The following is a 23,161-nucleotide window of genomic DNA, read 5'->3' on the forward strand; positions in this document are numbered from 1 at the left end:
TGTGCTACGCAATGAGTTCTCACAGCTTTTCATAGTGTGGGTCATATTTTAGTGGAGAATGGTCTCATGAACCACCTCTTTTCACATTCATGGTCATGTGAACCAGCTCCAATTTCATAGGTGACAAAATTGCCAGCTCTGCCGAAGTATAGCAATGACAAACACGGATGAGGTGTAATAGGAAAGTAGGTAAATATTTTTCCTTTTCTTTATTGTGATTTAGCAGCTAGAAACAAAGAAAAGTTGCAAGACCCCTAGCAGCTGGTCAGCAGACCAAAGCTGGGAACTGACAGTACTACATGGTAAGTAATTGGATGCATTTTCAAATAACGTAAGATTCCAGTGCAGTCTGTGCTAGCTGTTTGCCCTGCTATTTGGAACCATTTCTGTTGTTTAAATAAGTATAGTTAGAACAAGTAGTAATCACTTTCCTGGTGACCTTGCATTTTTTCTTGGCAGGCAGAACACTTGTGGTTAAGTGGGGTGGTGAAAACATCTTTATACATTAAATGAGTGTCAGTGAGTAAAATAGACCCACAGAATTTACTCCTTGTGTGTGTGTGTGGGGGGGGTGGTGGTGGTGGTGGAGGGAATGAGTTCATGAGAGAAAGCATAGACGTAAGCAATAAAAACATAACTGGTCATATCTAAAATTTATTAGAGCCTCTGCTGTTGATTTAAATAGGAATACCTATTTGGTGTGGTGTGGTGTGGCTAAAGCAGTGACTCTTAGTAAGGGTGCCTTGGCATCCTAGGGTACCCTGAAATCCTTTCATGGATGCAACAAAATAATGCACTATTAGGTCTGCAAACATGATTCACAAGATAAACTCATAGGATGCATCCAGATGAGTGTGCACGTGCATTTCCCCAGGGAATGCTGGTGCATGCATGTTCTGGTGCCCAGCAAGTTGCCCTGGACAGGGCAGGGGAGACTGGAGCCAGCACCTTGGCTGGCCCCAGCAGCCTTACCTGGCGTCCTGTGGGCCTTCCAGAGCTCTGGCTGCGGCAACTCAGCACCAGGGAGCCTGGTCAGCAGCTGGAGTGTGGCTCTGGCTGGCCAGGCTCCAGTTTTGGGCAGCACATGCTGTGGCCACGTGCGTGGCCCAGCTTTCCCTAGCGTGTTTTTTATGACACGAATCTCCCGGTGTAAAAAAGCTCCGTACCCCCACACTGCTAATTAGCAGCACAGGGAACACCTGCATGTGTGATGTGTGTGGTGCCATGGATGGGTCTGTGGCGCCACATACCGCGCATGCGTGCTCATCTGGATATGCCCATAGATTTCAAATAGAAATCCATAGTTGTGGTCCTTCTGAGGTCTTTGCAAGAGAAACAAACTGCTCTATTATTTTTCTGTAGTCAAAAAACCCCAAAAACAAAAAATGAGAGACAGTGAAAAGTAAGATCTGGGATTTTCCAAGGGGGAACATGAGTCTATCCAGGAGGTCCTTAAGTCGAAAAAGTTGAGAATCCCTGAGCTAAAGTGAGGGCTATACACGTTATGAATGTGAAGTGGTTGAAACAAAACTTTGCAGTGCCATTTTCTACTGGAAAATATGGTTTCAGCCAAATGAAAAAAATGTTCACAGGAAAAGAGTTTATTTTGAAGTTTTCAACAGGAAAGAGTTGATGAAATTATGTTTTCAGTTAATTTTTCTCATTTTTTTTCAATATATGTTTAAAATATAATTTGAATGGAATATTTTAAACTTTTTTGCTATTATCAACACAAATGTTGGATGTTTCTGAAACAAAGTTTCTTGGACTGTCCTGTAAGAAATGTTGCCTTTTTTATTCTGATTCATAATGAAAACAAATGTGAAAACTTACAGGAAGTAAGTTTTCTAAACTACTGGTATATTTGTATAGGAAAGATTTTTTTTGTCGTATTTTGATCAAAATGTTTCTTTTTTCCTTTTAAATCCACAAATTAATTTAATATAGTTTGAATTTTAACAGTTATCAGTAGTGGGTTAATTAAATTAAATTCTACCTCTGTTTTTACTCCATGAAATTTCTGAGTTGAAAGGTATTTTATAGGATTAAAAAAGGAGAAAATGAATGTTGTTACACAAACTGACAGATAAAGAATACAGAACAGATCCAGTGTCCTTTAAGAATTTCAGATGAAAATCACAGCAAAGTAACTCCCCAAAGTCCTTTTTTAAATAGCACATGAATCCTAACCTCTAAATTCCCTTCTTTTTGTCAGTGCTGTAACAATTGCCATGTTAAGTTGATTGTGGGATTATTGGATAAACAAGGGCAACATTATACCTTTCATGGAAAATCTTGCAGGAGACAGAGGATCCAGGAAAATAGCTGCTTTGGGTGCTCTGTGATGATGCTACATTAATGGATATTCATGTGGGTCTCTCCAGTCAGGGTGAGGGGAAGGAGGGGGATAGGAAGAGCATAGCCCTGGGGCTAGAGTGAACTGCTGGGCTGTGCTAGCCCCAGGCTGCACTTGGCACATGTTAGATCAGGCTAACCCATTCCTGATCTAACTTAGTGCACCTCACCTCCTCAGGTGTACTAATTCAGATCAGGCTGGCTGTTTTTTGCCTGATTTAACCTTCCCAAATGTCTACACAGATTGGCACTTAGATCAATCTAACCCCAGTTAGGCCGATCTAAATGTAATGTGTGCATGCACCTCAGATTTTGTTTAAAAGACTCTTAAACAGCTTATCCAAAGCGCACTGAATCAACTGAAAATTTCTCTTGGATGTATGAGTGTAGTGTGATCATGTAATGATACATAGCCACATTTGAGCGCTGTATTCAAAATACAGCACAAATGGCCTGATATTTATCTAATGTACACCCATTGCACATCAAGGTGACTTAATCTGAGCAGTGATGTTAGCTGAACTACTTCCGATTTACAGTGGGTTTGAAGGGAAAAGACTTAGCCTAAGAACCTTATCTTCAGAGATATATTTGCTATTGTTTTGTGAAAAACCAATGGAGGCTGCTATAATAACAATAATCACAACTACTTACTGCTTATTCTTTTAAAATTGAGGGCAAAGTTGTAGTGGAAAGGGAGAGACATACTCAAAATTCATAGCGTGTTAATTCTGAAATAGCAATATGTAATAAAACAACTTTCAGGTCATATTTGTTCCCATGGATGTTTATGTATTCATGCTGAATATGAGATAAGAGTGCATGTGAGGATATACAATATTAGAGAAGGAGAAAATGACTATTATAGTACTTTCTACTCTCAGTTTCTTCTACAGTAATGCCCTTACACCTTTCTTTTTCAGGCTTTTTGTAGCATCCTAAACAGAAGGATATTGAAGGGAGCTGATTCTGCTTTGATCCTTATGCTTGTTGTCAAAGCGCTTGGGATTGAAGAGACTGTTGGCTACAATTGACTGTGACAATTAGGAGATGATCAGAGCCCTAGAGTGGAGCACTTAAAGGGTAATTTACATGTCAGTTTGTCGAATAAAAAAAAGATATTCAGCTAAGATTTTTTTTTTCTCAGAGCCTTGTAAACTGCAATTTGTGCTCTGGTAAGAAAAACCTGGCAGAGGAGTTAGGATAGCCATTTCCATTTGAAAAGAGGCAATCATAAGGCCACTGCTGAGCCTATTGTCCACTAAAAATGCTGATTTGCAGTCAGTGAGTGAAAGGGTGGAACCATCACTAAATAGAACCTTGTGCAAGGTAACTCCCCCTTGGTGGCTTTTTAATGTTGGTTAAAGGTTTTATATACCTTAAATCCTACATTTACTGTCATTATAACATTGTTACTGATCATGAATGTCCTTTATCATAACAAAAAATGAATGTATTGAGGGGGTGGTAGGTAGAACGCAAGCTAACAGCAAGTTGATAGGCTAACACTGACTATCTATTGTATCAGATCTTTCTTATTCTCTTGCCTTTTGTATGCCATCACAATTTTCTTCTTGTCACCCTTTGCACTTTGCCATTCAAGCATTTTCCATAACAGTTTTCTCATAGGTTTTCCATACTTATTTACACTCCCTTTTATGCACGCTCCCAGTAGATTGTTAACATTTTGCACATTTAACCTAGAGGGGGAGGAAAAGTAAGAGGGAGGTGACAGTAACTGTTTTAATCCAGAATTTACTGTTCTCTAAGTATTACCTGACTGCAATAAATATTGTATACATATATATTAGGCTGAGACATCATTCCAGTTAAAAAGAATAAGTTGATTATTAAATAAAGTTGTTAGTGATATTTTTTTTTTTCTCAAATGTGATTGGTCTGATAAATCTAGACTCGTGTTATATGGACTTGTTAAACAGAAGTGTCTCTGGTTTGTCAGTATTACAGAAAATGCTGCAATTTAGGGAAGGGGTATTAGGGGATTTACATACCCTCAAATATCTGTACATGCAAATACAGGTATTTATTTCAGGAATGTATAATAATATAATAACTTTTGTTTCAGGAGATGGCGTTGATTCTGGTTTTATGATGGATCTCCCCAGAACAAGATACAGTAATACGAAGGATGCTGGTTGAACCTTAGGTTTGGTTAAAAATTTGGTGTCATAATTTTGACTCACTAGCCTTTATCATTTAAGAGCTACAGGCATTACCGAGAGAACCCAGAGGCTATGATTTGGGGAAATTCAGTTGGTTTCAACAAATACTGAGCAAATAAGGAATAGGACTTATTTTGATCCTGTAGACACTGGTGAAGCTCTATTGACTTGAATATATTCCTGATATCTGCCATTGTGGGTAAGATAATAATCAGGCCATGTATATCCACAGGTCATCAGACTGCCCTTTCCTTAGCTGTATGCCCTACATCCTTAGGCATTCCGTATGCTAAGCACCAAACAATGAAACTTCTATTTCCAAATTTGTACTTACAACATGTTTTAAAGTGGATTCTGTGCTTTAAAGAAGTCTTGTGAAATTCATTCTAATTTAACTAGAGCTATTTGAAACCTTAATTTTTGTTTAGAAATGCATTTTCTCTCTCCCTCTCTCCCTCCCTCTGCACGGGTTTTCTTCTTTAAGAGCACTGTTCAGTTTGGTGGAGAAAAAAATACCGTGTCTGCAAGCTGAAAATATTGACTTCATTTCTTTTCTTCCTCTGATCTAAACTTTCCGCGTGCCCAAATTCTCATGTGTAACGCGTCTTTCTAACAAAGGAAGAGATACATAAAAACAAACAGGAATAAATAAGAGAAGATGAAATTAAGGACAAACAGTATAATGGCACAGGGAGTCTGGGATGTCTTTGGCTTAGCTTGTTCCTGTAGGATTGAGGTAGTTGTAAATCTGTATCAAAAAATCAGGCACAGCAGGAGGTATTCGTCTCCCAGGTAATGGCTAAATGACGAGCAGATGAGCCGTCGTCATATTGATTTAAGCATTTTGTTCCAGCCAGTCACAATTAACTTTGATTTGTTTTTACTTTCCTCTTACAGGTTTGCATTTAAAGCACTCTCAGAGCACTAATTGTATAAAATTCTTGTAACTGCACATTCTCCTGCTAGAGAGGTAATGAATGAATGGAAAGGCAGAAATTATTTGAGATTCTAAGCAGAGTTTCTCAGTATACTTCTCCCACTGATTTAAATTGTTGCTGAAGATGAGCGAGAAGATGAAAGTTTTATCAATGGGAAGTGCCTTTTAGAACGTCTCTATGTTGGGAGTGTGAGCTGTTCCTAAAAAGTTCAAAGGGAGTCTTCTGGGAGGTGAGATTAATTAGGATTTTGCTATCAGACATGATTACTTTGTAAATAATCAAACTTAATATTTCCAAGACTGTACAATTTGTAAGGACTGACAGTTAGTATCAATTGAGCCTAACCTCCAAAATTGTATTTAGTGCCCCAAAATAACTCTAGGGTCCTATTGTGACCTGAAGAAGTCCTTGCATTCGAAAGCTTGTCAGCTTTATTCCAACTATGAGTAGGTCTGAAAGAAGGTATCGCTCAAAAAAAATCCTTGACTTTTGCTAGGATACCTCAGCAGCATCTAAAATGTGTAGACGTCTAGAAATTGGTAGTTAAGGACAGTGCAACTGGGTCCACAGATTTCTTCTTCTTCACTTAGTCCTGGTCTCTTCAGACCTCTTGTACTTTTTTAAATGTATAAGGAATAATCTATACCAATATAAGCACCTTTTATAATGGTATAACTGATTCTACACCAGGGGTTGTACCAGTTTTCCTATTCCAGTTTCAAACTGGTATAAATTAAGGCATTAGTGTCATCTCCTGGGACTTATACCTTCTTATTTAACCTGAATTATAACTTTCTCTTGCCCTATGACTTAATATGTTGAAAATATACATGGCTATTTGCTCAATTAGAACTAGAAGTTTCAAAAGTTATTTAGGCCTGGGGTATCGGAGCTCCTCTGCTAGTTGCATTCGGTTAGTGCAATGTGTTGATTGATTAGTAAGATGGTTTTAGGAATAAAATATTGTTTCCAGAAAAGGAATTTAAAAGAAAGGTACCTAACTTTATAAGGCACTTAAATGGACTGATTTTCATTGAAGCCCAAGTTATGACTACTCAGCATCTTGAAAGTTGGATCATTCAGGTGTTGAACTTTAAGCACCTAATAGGAAAAATCTGAGCCATTGTCACTGGAGTTTGGAACTACAATGAATGTTCATTTTACAGTAATGTATGTACAGCTCGTCACTGGTAGGTTTATATAACTAAACTGGATCCTCAGGTGGTTTATATCAAGCTGCCTTTACCACAGGCAGTAGCGATATGGTGATTCATACCCCACTTCCCATAATATTTAGCAATTTGTGAAAATACAAATGTTGATGATCACTATATATCAGAGTTTAGAAACAGTCCATTACTACTAATAACCAATGTAGAGCTGTGTTTTCAAATGTATTTAGTCCTTAGAGTCAGGGATTTACAAGAGTATCTTCACAGGTAAGTCCCCTAAAATGGGGTTTAGCCACCAATCTGTACTGCTAGATTCCTAAATACATATGAAAATATGTCCCTGAGAATTTTTATTAATATCAATATTTTATTATTCATTCACAGTCTTTAGCTCTTCTGCCACACTTTTTTCCTTCATAGATTTCTCAGTGCTTTGTAGATGAGGTTGTTATACCCATTTTGCAGATGACAAAACTGAGGCACATAGCAGTGAAGTGACTCACCCCAGGCACTTAAGCAGACTAGGAGGAAAGCTGAGTCTTTAAAGAACTAGAAATCAGCACGAGGGAACTGTGGTGCTGGTGGTTGGAATGAAGGAACATCTCATGCTTATATAGGTCTGTTATAACGGCGAAGGTTGAAAGGGGAGGCTAAGTGCTTCGCTTGTGCTTTCACAGAATGTCAGTGGCAGGTCAGGGAGTTCACGTGGAATCTTCCCAGATGTTTTCACACGTGCTCGGAGTGGGGGTGGATGGGAGGGGCACTTTAATTAGAGAGGCTCTGAGATCTGCTCTAATTAAAGCACCACAGTGTCTCATGTATCAGTGCTTCCCGTGCTTCCAAATGGCGGCAGGGACACTAACTAAAGCCTGTCAAATAAGCTAATTGGCATGCTCCAGCAGACTTGATTAATTGAGTCTGCTCTGATGTGTTGTAATTACATCACATTGAAGTAGCTTCCCGGCACGTCTGCAGGTACCCCCAGACTTTAGGCTGTCACATTTACTAGTGAGCTATCCTTCACTTCCTGTGCTGATATGGGAGCAGTGTATAGTGGAATGGAGAGGCTTTTGAAATGGAAAAATTAAGGCACTTGTTCTTTCCCTCTCCCATTCTCTCCATTCACTGTTACCTAGGACTTCTTTGCATGGGTGTCTGTGACAGCAAAGGGGCAGCAAAATAGCTGAGGATGCTTTCTTAAGGACTGCCTAAATGCAGAAGGCCCTTTTCTCTGTTGCTCTGTGCCCTTTTCTGCAAAAGGCTCCAGTGCAGGGGGGACACTTTGTGGAGGGCTTGGCATTTTTATACAGTAGTGACTGTCCTACTGCAGTAACCTGTCCTATTACAATAACCGGCACAAGGGACCATGTTGGCATAGAAATGCTTTCTTCGTTACATACTCGGGTTCTTTGCACCTGAAACACTCCTGATCAGATTGAATGTTTTTTCTTTCCCATTCCCCTTCTAGCTCTATTTATTCCCCACATTCTGCTCTTATACCTCCCCCAGTGCCTCACTAGTATCATATTCCTTCCTCATTCTTCATCCAGGAAGCATGGTTTCATACTATCCTTCTGTGAGCCCTCAGGCTGTAGTCCTTTCCCCCACTTCATATTCCTTCACCAGTAATGAACTTGGTCCTCAGTGTCTTTTAAATGAAGGGCATTCTTGACTTCAACAGAGCAAGACAACAGCTCTGACTAGATAAGAGCAGGAAAGTGGAGAAGTAGGAATGTATAAGTAAGTGCAATTAAAATAATATCCCTTTCCCCACACTCCAAATCTTCAGTCATTTCCACAACTAAACTTGAATTGACTCTTCAGTGTTTCCTCCCTCCTCCTTTTCATTTCTGGCTGGGACTGGCAGCAGAAGAACTTGGATTAGAAATAACAATATCCCGTGAGAGTCTGTTCCCATGAGATTTCCAGGAGCAGAACCACCAAGCATCTCAGCACAGTCTGTTTTTGCAAGATTTCATCCCAGTGTTGCAGAATTAGGGCCAAATCCTCTGCTGGCACAAGCAAAGGTTGTTCTGCTGGGGTCAGTGGTACTATGTGCATTTACACTCGTAGGACCTTTGGTTGTACTGAATTTTAGATAAGGGAATTTATCATTTGGATGCAAATTCAAATTTAATCTATTTGTTTATCCATGGATAAAACAGCTTTGCAGTAGGTACAGTAAGATGTTTGTGATTATGGGTAGTCTTCTAATTTAGTGTATTTTCTGACATATTTTAGACCCATATGCTTCCCATTGATGTCTTTACATAACGGAGTCTTTGGAAACTTAACCTACTGAAGGACAGAATTTGGCCTTCAAAATCATACTGCAACCTCTGTCACCCTCAGCACACCATAGGTGTGGCTCATAAATTAGATCACTCCCCAGAACACCCTATTTGGCTTGGAGAGGATAATACAGTTTGAAAACAGCAGTTTAGTGTCACCCAGAGATTTTTTTCCCCTATGCTCACCAACAGTGCATTACACTGATTTGCACCAGCTGAGGCTTTAGCTCAGAACTGTTTTGTAGAAAACTGCCCATCCATTCAATGTGAAAGAGACAAGAAAACGGTAGCTGAAGAACCTGAGAACCTTAATATCTTTGAATTGTATTTGTCATTAGCTGGCAGAAGCAAATACACTTTCCATTCATCTGTGAGCTACAAATACAAAGTTTTACTCTGTCTTGGCTGTGTTAGAAAAACACATTATACAAGCAGTTGCTGAACGCTTTTTTTTTTTTTTAACTAGGAAATGCTGGAGTTTTGCAAGGTACTTGACTAAATTTCACAGGAATATGTTCATCATCCAATAAGCTAGATTTCTGGCATTTCCAAAGGTGCTGAGGTTTGTCATATCAATCTTCTACTGTTTGACATAAGAACATTGCATAATATTGGAGGGGTTATGCACCAAAGCTGTCATCGCCTAGCACAAAGCCACTTGCTGTAGTATAGTAAAACCGTGACTTTACCGTTTTGTCTGGGAACCTGCATGGATGACCTTCCTCTTATGTCTGTTCAATCGGAGTCTACGCTTGCTATGTTTTGACTGGTGCAGAAGAGAGGAAAGATGAAGGGCTACATTGCCAAAGATGAAGGGGTCTATGGTCTACAGCCTTTGGGTCTACAGTTACGTGGCTATAGTGGTCACAGACCTGGTAGGCCGGGGCTGAAATTCTGGGTTTGGTGCAGAAGCTTCTGGGGCTGTCTCCCACCATGCCTGTCAGTAGGGAGGGTGGATTTTGTACAGACTTTGTGCAGACTGTGCATGTGAGAGAATTTTACTTTCAACACCTACCAAATAAGAACAGACTGGGTAATGCATGCAGAACTCCGGAAATAAATATGGCCTTTATCACAACTGTGAAGAAATATTAATTTGTCTTTACCAGGAACCTGCTTTTATACATTGATTAACCGATTAGAGAGTTTGCTGATTGAAATAAATGGGGTAAAGGCAGAGCTTTTTAATTGGCTGAACTGGCTGGGATTGATGTAAACCAAAAGTAATCCTGTTCAAGCACACGGCATGGCTCTGAATTACAAAGGTGTATTTGGGAGCAGAATACATGTGGAACGTAATGTTCCTTTATGTGGATGCCCCTTTGTATTACTCTGGCAGCATAAAGGGTGCAAAGGACCTTAGTGCCAAGGAGAATCAGATCCTCAGAACAGTTAAGTTGTTAGTAAGCATATTTTAGTACCTTGTATATAGACAGACCCCATAAAATCAAATAGCAAAAGTCAGGTAGATTTACTTCATTTAGATAACTCAGGATAGGCCTTTGTGGTGTGCTCCGTAGCATAAGATGTTAGAGCCATGAAAGCACAACAGCAGATTTCTGTTTGGTATGGTGTCAGAAACTACAGGGTCAAAAGAACCTGCAGATTTATGTGCTTTTAGTCAGATTTATATTGTCAGGTCTCTGGCCCTTTCATGATTCAGAACTAGATTTTGACCTCATTTATACTGATGCAAATTGGATGTAAACCCAGTGAAGTCAGTGGAGTTACACTTCTACAAAACCAGCCTTGGTGAAAGCCAGATCAACTCCTATGTTTGCACTGTTTGCAGTTCTTTATGTAATATTTAAGTTGATGAGGAAATGAGCTTTCATATTCTGTATTTATCTGGAAAGTGTGAAGGAAAATGGGGTGCTTATTATTAATAATCAGAAGTCAAGTGTCTAAAGGTCTATTTGAACTGTAAGAAATGGGTTTTTAAGACGTTTCATTAAACAAACTATTCATATAAGAATCTAAAACTTAACATATTAATTCATGTACTTTTCCTTTAATCTCTGATTAGCAAAAAGTGTGGAACAGATGCTTTTCCTCTCTTTTCATCAATCGCGAACTTTTGCCTCCTCCTTTTAAAATGCAAAGTATGTTTCACAATTTGGAAAGTGTTCACAAAAGATTACTTCATAGTATAAATTCAAGTGGCTTTTCAGGGGGATACATTATATTCTAGCCATTTGTGATTGTCTGCAACTGCTATTGTGTTAAAAAAAAAAAAAAAAGTTGCTACCATCTCGCTAAACTTTCATCAACATCTCAGCATAATTTGTGACATATGTTACTTATGAGCCATAAATTACCTCTTGTGAGGAGTATGGAGCCAGATCCTGAGCTGTGGTATATTGGCATTGTTCTATGGAAGCCTGTGCAACTATGCTAATTTTCACTGGCTGAAGATTGGGCTCACATACTCACTCAGCCATTCCAGCTTGACATGTTTATTCTAAGAAAAATAACACAATAACAAGATACACTTCTGATGTCTGAATTTCTTTTCCCTTCAGAAATAAGCTGCTGTTATCAAATGACCGGGTCTTGCAACATTCTTTAGAATCCTCCTCCCCTAAAGCAAACCATTAAAAATAAAACCAATGACACTTGAGTGACATTTTGGGCAGAAGAGTCGGTGTATCGGGTGCCAGGTAGGCAGCACATGAGAGATGTGCGCACTCTCTGCCTTTGCCACCATTTTGTTGCTGCTCTGGAAGGCGGCAAATGGTGGATATTGTTTCTTTGCAAAGTATGGTTTTGTACTGGATCCATGTGCAAAGTGTAAACATGTCATCAGTCCTCATTCGCTATATCCAAAAACATTCCCCATGTCCATATTTGATTTTCAAGTGCATCTGTGCACTGATTGAAACCCTCCCAACATGCTGCTACACAAATGCAAAACCCACACATTTCTGATTTTGAATCAAGCAGTCTTATGCTCCTTCACTCCTATTTCAAAGTTTGCTTGAGAGTTGAAGTACATGCCCTTATAACATATAGTTGTTTTTGTTGTTGTTGTTGTTTTTTTTTTAAATCTCTGACAAAGAGATCCCTATGCTCATCTCGGGGCCATGGTGCAGTCTTTTCCATTTCCCCCCTATTTTTGCCTTTGGAGCCTGCTTTCATTTTCACAGCTTATTTATCCTTTGTTTACAATTACATATGCTTTTAAGCAACAAAACCCACTTTTAAACAAAGGAAGCAAAAATCTGAGTTTTAATGTAGGGAGTTGAATCACAAACAGGAGGGACTCTTCAATTAATGTAGAATTTAAAAAGGAGAGAGGAAAAAAGCTCACTAAGCTACAAGGGTCCTGAAAGAGGTGAATTTCATATTCAGTATGGAACATTTTCCTTTTTAACATCGATTGGAAACCATGATCAGTTCAAAGTTGTAATTTTAAACAGAGGATTTTGCTGCATCTAACATTTTTCTACCCAAAGTACAAGAGTTACCTTAACTGTGAAGCTCTGTAGTAGCCTTGGCCTGTCATTTTTAATCAGGTTGTTTTAGGTAATTTTTGTTATGCCCCTCATTACTGAATTGTTTATCAATAGGTGCACCAAGTGTCACTAGCTTTTCTCATCAAGCCAGGTCTGACAAAGAGCTGCAGTGCATGGGAAAGAGGCAGCTAGGTGAAACTAATGCCATAGATGTTTGATTCATTAGGAGCTTATTGTTAACGGGGATGTCTGATTGTAAAGGCTCAGTCAAGCAAAAGAGTGCAGAGTAATCAGTCGGATTTATAGTTTGCAGGGCTCAAAAAAAAAATCAACATAAACCTTTGGATATAGCAGAAACACAAAAATCCCCTTTGGGCAGCCCTAACCTGAGACCAGCCAAATAAGGTCATGCTACATGAAGGTTGCCTGTTAGGTGATGGAAGATATAGGAGGATTAGAGCCATATGGCATGGCCTATCATACCTTCTGACTTAAGATAACAAAGCCAAGCTTTGTGCTTAGCTGTTTTTGACTGACATCATCAATTTTATTTTATGTTGGTCACCTCCGGTAACAGGAAAAAATGGCCTAGGGTTGATAACACATGCCTGGGTTTTGTTTTGTGGTTTGTTTTTTTATTTTTTTTTTTTGGTTTTTATTTTATTTTATTTTTTTTAGTATTAAGATGCCTTACAGCTAGTTCTGTGCTGTAAAAAATTTCAAAGAATTAGTAGCTTGTTCTTCTATCAACCATCCTCCAGCAACTGTCAGCCGTCCCCCCCCTCGCCCCCCGCCTTGTTTTCAGTTTGTACCTTGCAAATGAGAGACAGCCTTATTCAGAACCAGATGTAAGGCTCCTAGAGAATGAGCGTAAGCTGTTGTACTTTAAGCCTAATGGGAAGTTTTATATGCAAGGGCCTTGAACTGATTAGTATAATTCCCTCTTTAATACAGCTGTCCCTCCAGATTAAGGTAAACCAAATGTTGCAATCAGAGATTAGTGTACCTTGCCAGTTATTAACATCCCTGGTTGCTCAGCAAGCACGTCAGACACTAATGCTGTGTATTTATTTGCCACTTCCACACTGTAACTTGAACTTCTGCACCTGTCAAAGCATTCCAGGGAAGAGAGGGGTATTATTGGAAAGCAAAAGTTTTATACCTGTTACACCTGTTTTGTTTTGTCACAGCCTAAAAGTTTCTTTTTTTCTTGCCAAGAGTGCCAGGTGGTTTAATCCGTTACTCTGCTGGTTTTATGAAGAAAGACCATGTATGATAAATTGCATTTGCTACTCCTCATCTGCTTTCTCTTATCCAAGCCACTCACCTAAACTGTTTTGTTTCCACCCCCTTTTCCCCTTTGTAAGAGAGTCTTTCTCCCTCTGCCCCCCCCTGCAGAGAGGATGAGAATGGGTGTTAGAAAAATCAGCACCCTCTCCTGTTGTGCTCTAATCAGTTAGTGGTGCCTCTATCACAAGGTGGGTCACACAGTTGTCTTATTACATTTAGCAGGATATCCTGTCCACCAGCAGCACAGAGGTCAAGGAAGACAATGTCCTGCCTATCACCAAAAGATCTTTGCCTCCCCTCACTTGATCAGATTTTGCAGATACATATATACTATAAACATACAAAGCAAAGAGGGTTGAGCGTCTCTTGTGCTGTGTGGAGGAAATGGATCAAGTCAGGCCATTCTAAATTACTCAAAAGCATTTAACTCTTAGCAGGAGTGGTAAAATAGCTGTAAATGATAGAAAATTAAAAACAAAGAGATTTCACATGCCGAAAGAAATGGTGCCATGGGGCCTACAAACTTTATTTGAATGAAAATGATCTTGAGGACCCTGTGCAAAAAAGCTTAAATGAATAGCAGAAGACCAATATGGTCAGGTGCCTGTACACATGCAAGACACCCGCTCTGATGCGTTCTAATTAGAATGCATCGGAGCAGACTCGATTAATCGAGTCTGCTGGAGAGTTCTAATTGGAATGCTTTGGTAGCCTCGCCGTTCCATGTATTCAGTGTCCCTGCATTTCAAAATGGTGGTGTGGGCACTTTAACCAAAGCTTATTGAACAAGCTTTGGTTAAAGCAGCCTGCCACCATTTTGCGATGCTTAATTCAGATCACACTGTGAGTGTTTTAATTAGAGTGGCTCCTGAGAGCTGTTCTAATTAAAACATGCCCCTCCCCCCAAACCTGGATCATGTGTATAGACTCCTGTCCTCTCTGAGACAAAAAATTAAACCTGTTTAAATGCTCCATTATTTACATAGTGAAGCCAGGCTATAGCTATAGCTTCTGAGACATTACTGTTTCCGAACAAAGACTATGTTATAATCCCCACCCCCCATTTCATGGGTTCCTTATTAAAAGATAATTGACATAAGGTCAAAAGGCCCATTTTAGCACAATCCCCTAATAGCACTGGGTTTGCAAAGTTTACTGCCTGCTGTACACTGTCTGCACATTATAGCTTAATTGCAGATTTTTAAAAGACAAAATATGTTCATATCTTAGGAATTATGTCTTGCAGCCTACTAAATATGCTAATGCAGTACTAAGCAGGGATAAAGTTCTTGCCATACCACCCAACAGTTGCGTGGGACACGCTGCCAAGTTATTGTTAATTGTAAAGCACAAGCAGGCTTTGCAATCCATCTTAATTGTCATACTTACTTCAGGTTTTGTGATAAGGCTAGATGTTCTGTTTAAAGTGACAATGTTGACAAGGGGAAAGGGTGTGGGCCTGAGCTTGTGGTTCTGGAGGGTTATGTGTTCTGACCTGCCGTAGGTTGATATGGACAGTCTGCAAAGGGATTTTAGTTGTCATGGGGTCCCCAGGCAGTTGAATAGAGTGACTGTCTGTCCTGCTTTTTCCTGTTAGGATCCTGACACGTGGAGCATTGATGAACTCAGCATAACGTTGAATAGGAGCTTTTTGGCAGCTGAGACACAAGGGCTAAGCTGCAGGTCAGAGATAACACTAGTGCAGATCTCCTCATGCACACAGTTAGTAGCATGCTTTCTTCCCTCCTGAGTGCAGGAAATAGCTCATGTTAAATACGTTCACTTTTCAGTTTTCCTTTCTTCTAAAATGGAGCTTGACAGATTGGGCTTTTCAGCTCCCCCTTTTTTTCACCACCTCTGCTTTCTACCTCAGAAATACTCTTCAGGAAGCAGGAGTTAATCTTGGTGAGGAAACGATAAGGTGATACTTGATTTTTCAGGGGAAAGCAGAAGGATATGAAAGCCTGGTAACTGCACAGAAGCTTACAGGCCTCCCTTTTTAAGGCTTCCCTTTGCTTTTCCTTGAGAATCACAGAAGCCTGAAGGCCTGGCTGGAGGTAAAGTTTAAATAGCATCTGGAATAGGAAGGAAGTGTTAGGAAGGTACACTGATAAAACTGCTTCCCCATACTTTTTCTATCAGCGAGAAGGATCAGGTGAATTGGGATGTTAGCGTCCCAACTTTGATGCATCCTGGCTGGCACAGAAACGTGTCTTTGAAGTTGTTTTATGTTCAGCCAAGTTTTTTACATGATTAAAAAAGAAAGAGCGTGAGCATTGTCTTTATTAACTGATGTCAAGCTGGCATCCTGTGTACTGGGACAATGTACACATTTCTATCTGGTTTTGGCATTAGTATTAAAATTGCATTAGCTATTAAAATGTTTATATTAAGAGATTAACAGAGATCTGAAGAAGGGAGGGGGCTTATTCTTTAATAATGGGGTCAGTATATGTGTATATTCATGTAGTGCTAGTGAAAGATAAAGGGAGGCCCTCTGTTTGCAGGCCAGGCTAACATTCCCAATTTTGCTTCATCGGAGCCATGATTTGGTGGGGCTGCTTCTAGTGGTGAGAATGTAATTTATTCCTCAATGCCCATGCACTCCTCCTTCCTTTTGTTGGAACTGAGACCAAGAATGTTAATTAGGGACAATTATAGTAGTGCATTTACTGATGTAGACACTTGTCCAGTAGGAACTTGCGGGCACCTTTTTTCAGCTGGGTCTTTTCCTGTGAATGTATTTAGCACTCCAGTGATTTCATGGGTATAGGCAGACATTACAGATCCTGGTATAGGCAGGATCCTGGCAGACATTAGAGATCCAGATTCCAGATCCTGGCAGATGTTACAGATCCAGATTTCATAGGTATAGGCAGACGTTACAGAACCTTGAACGGTATATACATTTGAGGAGTTTAGATTGGGCAAAGAATGGCCAGCCTGGTCTAGCGTAGTTCATCTAAGGAGGTGCATTACACAGATCTAACCACATTTTTGTGTGTATTAAAAACACAGCTTTGAGGCTGGGAAAGCCCACCTGCTTGCCTCAGCCCCAGGGCTATGTTTTTCCTACACCCTTTGGGTTTATCTTATGAGTTATGCATTGGTGTTTGCATACCTAACAATGCTAATATTGCACAACAACTTATGTCACCTTTGGCACCTGTGGCACCCTGGACTGCTATGGCACCTGGCTAAAATCTACAAATAAAATGTTTTCATTCTTTTCCTTAGGGGAACCTCTAGTTCTGTGGTTGGCTTGCTGTATGGGGAAGGAGAGGTGAAGAATCCCATGGTTTGTGCTGTTTGTATACAAGGACCATTTCCCTGCTGTTGGATGGTTCCAGTTTTAGCTTGGAATGAAGTATTAGGAGCTCAACGTATTTATTCACTAAATTGTGAAATTTATTTTGACGTTTATATTAAGATACCTTAATATAACTATAGTGTTGAGTTTGCCCCTTTCATTCCAGGCAACCTTAAAACACTGTACGAGAGCTTTAAGACCTGGCTTTTGTTTCATCTTGGCTACAACTTCCAGTATGAAATTGAGCAAGTCACTTAATCTGCCTCATGCTTTCCTCTGAATTATGGGGACAATATTTTCAAACAACCCTGGGAAGTTTGTGGGACATGAATGATTGTACGTAAGGTGTTCAGCTTCTAAGTGTTGAATGCTAAAGGAAAATAATAATAAATATAAAGACGCAGTAACTCACTCTGCTGAGTTTGGGCATCTGGTTTTCAAGTGGCCATGGACAGACCCCCCCAAAAAGGAAAAAAAATGTACATCAGAATAACAGAAGAGATTTCTCATTAGAGACATGCCCAGACAGGGAAAAAAATAATTTTTTTTTTAGTAATAAAAAACTGAAATAAAATGCAAATATTTTTCTAAACAGGTGTTGAAGAGTAAAAGCCTGCATCAGAAATCCTAAGTCATAAAGCTCAGGATAGGACAAAGAACAAAGGCTTAGGTCCTAAATGGTAGAACTCAATGGGCTTCTAGAGTTTCTGAGTAAGGATGAGGGGCTTTCTAGCTCGGTAGATTTTGATAAGAAAGTATGTTTAAGAAAAAGGCTGACAGAGAAGAGGCAAAAGCTTACACAGTTAAATACCTAATTGTAATGCACTGAATACAGCAAATGACTGGCAGTTGTGGAAAGGGGCTGACCAAATCATTTAAAAATAATGGTGTGCATGCACATGCATGTGAACGTGTGCACATGTGCATGCACACACATGTACATACATGCAAATGTACACACACACACACAAATGTCTGGATATGAGAGGGTAAGCTCATACCCCTTTCATTAAGGAGAAGGATTAATCTATTTGCTTGAGAAAGCTACAATAGAAAATGTCAATATTTTCTTGGTACAAAGGGATATTAATACATATGTATTGTAAAATGTAAGACCTTTATTGTAATTTAAATAGGCTGTCTGTGTTTAGTAAAAGAATACATAAGTTCTTCAGGCCATCTGCTGCAGTTAGATATTAGGGGGAGAAAAGAAAGGCATAAGGTACAAAATCCCAAACAAGAAATCTTCCTGCAAATTATAAGAATGTCTAAGGTAAGACAAAAAACAACAGCAACAACCAAAAAAATAGCCCTCTAAATCACTGATGCTTCTGGCAATACCAAGTTCTGAGGCCTCAGAACACAATAGCAAATACTTAATAACCATGGGAAGAAATAATCTTCTTTAGCCATTCTTTTTATAAGAACTCTTTGTCCATTCTTATCTGGGATATTTAAAATTTAGTTTAAAATAGTTGGGGGGCGAAGGGTAGGGGAAGAACCCTCCTGAAGCAATCAAATAATTGTCTTTACAGCATCAAAAGAGCAATAAGTGCTTTACAGACAAAGAACCATGATCCCAGCCACAAGAACTTACCATCTGAATTTGCAGGTGACCAAGTGAGAGAGGGTAACGTTAGGGTAGGGAGACTATGGGGTGATGGACAAGGATTACAGTAGTATAATCATATACTTACTCAGTTTAGGCACGTCTACGTCTTAATAGGTCAATTACTTTATGTATCTTTATAATGCAAAGCTAATGATTATTTTCCTCCCTCAGGGTGAAGTGCAAAGGATCTATTTTTGTTTCCTAGAAGGGCGAGGGTAAGCAGTCTGTTGACTACGTACTCTCAGGTAATCCTGGTACTTCTGCATTCCATCTTTATAATGCCTTATTTCTGCTGTGGGTGTCACTGCACATATCGGGTCAAATTTTACCTTTGGCAACACCAGAGTGACTCCACTGACATTACTGCAGTTATTTTAGATTCACACTGGCATACCTGAGGGCAGAATCCAGGCCGTTTTATTGACAGAAAAAGGGAAACACTCTAAGTGAGATTCTGATCTCGTTTAAGCTGGTCTAAAATATAGTATTCCCATTGCTTCTAAGGATTTTTTTTTGGCTTGTAAATAAAAACGTGATCCGTCTCAGTCTCCCTACCTCAAAATATTAAAATCATTCTAAAGAAGACATGGGGAAGCATTCAGATGGGAGGCTGCAGTATGTTAGTGGGTGATCTATTACTAGTTTCTTAAGGGCAGAGCCACACTGAACATTATTAAGGAACAGGACCTTTGACTATTCCACAGGCATTACTCTATGTTAAATGGTAAAAGTGGTCCTTATTGAAAACAGAGTATTTTCTTCTAAGACCCTAGGATCCCACAAAGTCTATAGCTATGTAATGATGGACAGTCCTTGTGGACCTGTTGGAATTGACTCTGCCTTTGTCTTTTTCATGATGACTGCTATTAGTAAACTCGAATATAAATAGGAAGTGACATTTCCTTTGCATTGTCTGAAGTGCATTTGTTCAAGAAGAATGCTAGGGGCTGAAATCAAGGTAGCTGAATAGCAACTCTAAAACAGGAGAGTTTATTCTCAATATGCTTAAATTATGCTTCTTGTTAATTAGATGAACCCAGAATTTCATTGCTGTCAGAGAAGGGCCTAAATCCTAATGCACGTTTGAGGTTCATATTTCTTTAACATAAATTTATCTTGAATTGTTTGTTTTTTGCTGGAACAATAGGTTATATTTTCTTTTGTTTGCTGGAGGAAATCTTGAATTCTGAAGAGAAAGAGGGTGGGGATAGTGTGTCTCTTGGAAGCACTTTCCTGAGACAGCAACTCAGTAAACGGCACCAACCCTCTCCTGGGTGAAGGGCATGGGGTATGGCAGAATTACTTTCACAGCAGCATTACTGTTTTTTTTTCTCTTTCACAGATGCTTTTAAACCTGGTGAGCTTTTTTTTTTTATTCCACACTCTTTTGCACATAGAATATGCTTCAGTCCCTTCTTTTTTATTTCTTGGTTTTTTTACTATGTTAGCTTGAAAGAATTATAGTGCAAGGGGAAATACCACCCCAGTAGATAGCGAGGAAATAGATGAGTATGTGTGAGAGCATCCCAATTAAATTAACTTAAGCAAGAAAAAAAATTGTTTTGTGTGCAGCAATGTTAGTTGCCTTGCCAGTCTGAAGCTGGCACTGTGGGTTTGCTGTAATCACTGAGCTGAGAAAGAGACACAGGGTTTTTTTTGTTTATTTGTTTGTCATCACGAAGTCGAGCAAGACTTAAGCAGTGGCACACATAACACTTTTCCCAGTGCTTTGAACTGTGGATCTTCTGGGGGCCTAATGCTTGCCCCTCACCATAGCCATTTTTTTTTTTGTCCCTCCATTAAAACCAGAATTTAAATAGAAGCATTAATATAAATACATGATATTAGCTTTGATAACATTTTCTTTCTTTCCTTTTTTAAAATGGGCTTGGGTAAAGACAATTAAATGTGCAATTTTCAGCATTTATTCTTTCCTCGGGCAATCTCTCTTTCTTTTTTGTCCCACGTAGCATTCCTCATTCTCAGCCAGTTGTCAGGTAGTATAGATTCAGGATGGCATCTTAGGTTCGCTTTAGTACAGCATGACACATTGGCAAATTCCCAGAATAAGATTTTTTTGGACACTATGCAATATACTGCGGAGTAACGAGTTCAGCATGGGGCCGCTATATAAAATAGTTCAAAGAATAATAGAAACAAATGTATATTTGACAAGAAGGAATAAAATGATCAAACAAAATGACAGATAATAATGCTGGGGAAAATATTACCTTCAGTCAACCAATCAAACCCAGAACATTTCCGGCACTGGAACCAATAATCCTATGTCATTTGAAGAATAGCTTCAAAAGCCCTGTGTTATTAGATATTTTGTATGCAGTTGGTTGCAGAACAAAAACTGAGATCTTAGAAGTTTTTCTTTTACTTCAGGGGGTAGAGTCTCTGCCCCATTTGGTTTCTTTGGTTCTGCTCAGGCAGCTTCCAGGGAGCAGAGACTCTGGCGCTATCCCCCAACACAGGATTTCCCCAGAAGGCAAAGACACCCGGCATACGTGGTTTCCATATTTTTCTTCTCACAACCTTAATTGCTCAGTGTGTTACATGCAAAGAAGGGGGTGTTTTGTAGGCTGGAAGGTGTGGCTGGAATATGTTGCACTCTAACTATACTTGGCTGGCAGATGGTACATTCAAGGCTGTTGCTAGCCGGCCAGCATGTTAGAGGAGTCTTAGGGGCTGCTCTAACTTGCTTTCAGAGCTCCATGCTAGACACAGCAGATATGTACTCTTGCACTTGTAAATTTATTTGCAGTGCCCCTGAAGCGTGATGTGGTTTTTAGAATTGCTCTGTTCCTGGATCCGCCACTCACTTTACTGCTTAACACCTTGATTTTTTTAGGGCACAGTTATGTTTACACACTTTTTTTAAAGTACTTCGAGGGCCTTAGAAGAAAGGTACAATATAAAGTGCAATGAGTCATTGGAACAAGACTTCAGTGAGGAGAGGATGGATCTGAAAAAGGATTCACCTGTCTCAGTTGTGCCTGAAGCCAACTATTTTTACATACTTTGCCATGACAGCATTGTGCATGTTCCCAACTCTGAAAAGAGAAAACAAAAAAACCAAAACAATCCCTTGTCATCCCCAAGATATTTAAGAATATATTCCATAGAGTCCCAATTGAAAATTGTTGCTAAAATAAGGCTTAAGAAGTTTGGCACAAGAAGAGTTATCTCAGGGTGAAAGTGAATGCCGGTACACAGTGAATAAGGTATGTGCCTCTAGTGTCTGCATATGTCTACAATGAGAGAAAGGGGCATAGGTATGTCAATAAGCTTCTAGAAGCTTTATGAAGCTACCGTGAAGGATAGGCACATTGACCTAGGGGAGAGGAGGAGAGGAGTTCAGCATCTTGAGTTCTGTGTAGGAAGGAGAGAAGTGGTTTCATAGATGTCATTTATAAGTGAAGCAGGAAGATACTTCAGAAGTCTTTAAGTGGAAGTTTCTGGGAGAAGGGGCATCTATCAGAAAAGAACAAAATAACTAACATCCAGGATGCTGTAAACCTTAATATGCCAGGCATACTTCAGGGACCGTGACCCGGATGCAACTTACAGTGTGTGTTCAAGGGGTGAGAGAGACTCTTGCACTGTGAGTGTAAAAGGGAAACAGGAATTTAAATGTAAAAGAAACCTGGGGATGAAGGAGTGACTCAAGGTGTATGCCTGGAGAACCAGTTGAACTTCCCTTCTTAGTGAGTATTTCACCAATTGGGTTCTTTTAAGAGGCCATTATTGGGCCAGTTAGGGGAAGCAGACCCATAGACCAGGTACAGACATTACTTTTACAGCAATGGCCAGGTACAGACTTTTATTGGTATAAGTGATCAGAAACCAGTCTAAACCCATAACAGAAAAGAAGTTCAGCAGACAAAGACTGGTTTAATAATCATGGTTCACTTTGATCACTCATCCTGCTACAGACCTGTGGTAGACCACTCTGAATTCAGAAGAGCGGATCATTTGAGGCAATTATTTATTTCCCTAAGTCCTTTCAATGCTTTTTCCAGGCAGTGTACTTGTTGTCAGGTAATAGGCCTTGCCCAAGAGCAAAATTGGAAGGCATTTGTCTTCTCTAGGTTGATTGCAGACTTTAAAACCCCCCCTCAAAAATACCCTGGTGATTTACTTTAAACTCGGCATATTTCTGCGCTGAGCCCAGCGCATACCCAGAAGAAGCAGTGTGTTATTGGAGCCGGGTCGTCCCATGTCAGTAGATGGGAGCTACTAGATAAAAGTGCCAAAAAGCCCTGCTGAAACGCCCCATCTATAGAGTTTCTGTGGAGCTGGGTCGAACTAACATGCTGCTTCTTCCAGTAAAGCACTTTATTTTTTTAATGTCTGCAAGCAGCCTCCGACAGGTACAGCATGAGTACTCACAACATGAGCATCTCCTTAGTAATGTCACCTCACTCCAGCTCAGGAGCTTCAGCCCCAAATAAATGTTTTAGTGTAAGAAGAAGTTTAATCAATTCTTAATTTTCTTTTAAACTGATATTACCTCCCCTGCCCCTTTTACCTTTCCAGAACAGTTAGA

General features: G+C 39.6%; 1 long non-coding RNA gene across 2 annotated transcripts in view; it reads left to right on the forward strand.

Annotated features, from left to right (window-relative positions):
- Positions 1-17,513, forward strand: part of LOC109323100 — a 45,574-nt gene extending 28,061 nt beyond the window's left edge. Inside the window, exons 7-10 of one of the 2 annotated variants that reach the window (XR_002104542.1) lie at positions 224-302; positions 2,216-2,370; positions 3,279-3,438; positions 16,922-17,513. This is a non-coding gene — a long non-coding RNA (uncharacterized LOC109323100). Of the gene's footprint in view, positions 1-223; positions 303-2,215; positions 2,371-3,278; positions 4,203-16,921 lie in introns of those variants that run through there. The other variant, XR_002104543.1, reaches the window with a different exon arrangement.
- The last annotated feature ends 5,648 nt before the right edge of the window (positions 17,514-23,161 follow it).

This window comes from Crocodylus porosus, unplaced genomic scaffold (assembly GCF_001723895.1).
Source record: "Crocodylus porosus isolate Cpor-Errol unplaced genomic scaffold, CroPor_comp1, whole genome shotgun sequence".
NCBI classification, from domain to species: Eukaryota; Metazoa; Chordata; order Crocodylia; family Crocodylidae; genus Crocodylus; species Crocodylus porosus.